This window comes from Volvox carteri, assembly GCF_000143455.1.
Source record: "Volvox carteri f. nagariensis unplaced genomic scaffold VOLCAscaffold_59, whole genome shotgun sequence".
Lineage (NCBI taxonomy): Eukaryota > Viridiplantae > Chlorophyta > Chlorophyceae > Chlamydomonadales > Volvocaceae > Volvox > Volvox carteri.
Genome location: NW_003307602.1, coordinates 155,042 through 156,465, shown reverse-complemented (window position 1 = coordinate 156,465; position 1,424 = coordinate 155,042). Strand labels below are relative to the sequence as shown.

General features: G+C 66.0%; 1 protein-coding gene across 1 annotated transcript in view; it reads left to right on the top strand.

Moving 5' to 3' along the window:
* VOLCADRAFT_107150 (uncharacterized protein) overlaps positions 1-1,424 on the top strand; it is a gene marked incomplete at both ends in the record, with an annotated part of 23,938 nt that overhangs the window by 9,365 nt on the left and 13,149 nt on the right. The window lies entirely within an intron of this gene.

Genomic DNA, 1,424 nt, shown 5'->3' with positions numbered 1-1,424 from the left:
CGCATCACGGACATCACCCGCATCACCGACATCACCCGCATCACCGACGGCACCCGCATCACCGACGTCACCCGCACCACGGACGTCACCCGCATCACGGACGTCACCCGCATCACCATCACGGACGTCATTCGCACCACGGACGTCAACCGCATCACGGACGTCACCCGCATCACGGACGTCACCCGCATCACGGACGTCACCCGCACCACGGACGTCACCTGCACCACGGACGTCACCCGCATCACGGACGTCACCCGCACCACGGACGTCACCCACATCACGGACGTCACCCACATCACGGACGTCACCCGCATCACGGACGTCACCCGCATCACTGACGTCACCCGCAACACTGACGTCACCCGCACCACGGACATCACCCGCATCACCGACGTCACCCACATCACCGACGTCACCCGCACCACGGACGTCACATACATCACGTACGTCACCCGCACCACGTTCGTCACCCACATCAACGACGTCACCCGCATCACGGACGTCACCCGCATCACGGACGTCACCCGCATCACGGACGTCACCCGCATCACGGACGTCACCCGCATCACGGACGTCACCCGCATCACCGACGTCACCCGCATCACGGACGTCACCCGCATCACCGACGTCACCCGCATCACGGACGTCACCCGCACCACGGACGTCACCCGCATCACCGACGTCACCCGCATCACCGACGTCACCCACATCACGGACGTCACCCGCATCACCGACGTCACCCGCATCACCGACGTCACCCGCATCACGGACGTCACCCGCATCACGGACGTCACCCGCATCAAGGACGTCACCTGCATCACCGACGTCACCCGCATCACCGACGTCACCCGCATCACCGACGTCACCCGCACCACGGACGTCACCCGCATCACGGACGTCACCCGCATCAAGGACGTCACCTGCATCACCGACGTCACCCGCATCACCGACGTCACCCGCATCACCGACGTCACCCGCACCACGGACGTCACCCGCATCACGGACGTCACCCGCATCACGGACGTCACCCGCATCACGGACGTCACCCGCATCACCGACGTCACCCGCACCACGGACGTCACCCGCATCACCGACGTCACCCACATCACGGACGTCACCCGCATCACGGACATCACCCGCATCACCGACGTCACCCGCATCACCGACGTCACCCGCATCACCGACGTCACCCGCACCATGGACGTCACCCACACCACGGACGGCACTCACACCACAGACGTCACCCGCACCACGGACGTCACCCGCACCACGGACGTCACCCGCACCACGGACAACACCCGCACCACGGACATCACCCGCACCATGGACGTCACCCGCACCACAGACGTCAACCGCACCACGGACGGCACCCGCACCACGGACGGCACCCGCATCACGGACGTCACCCACAGCACGGACGG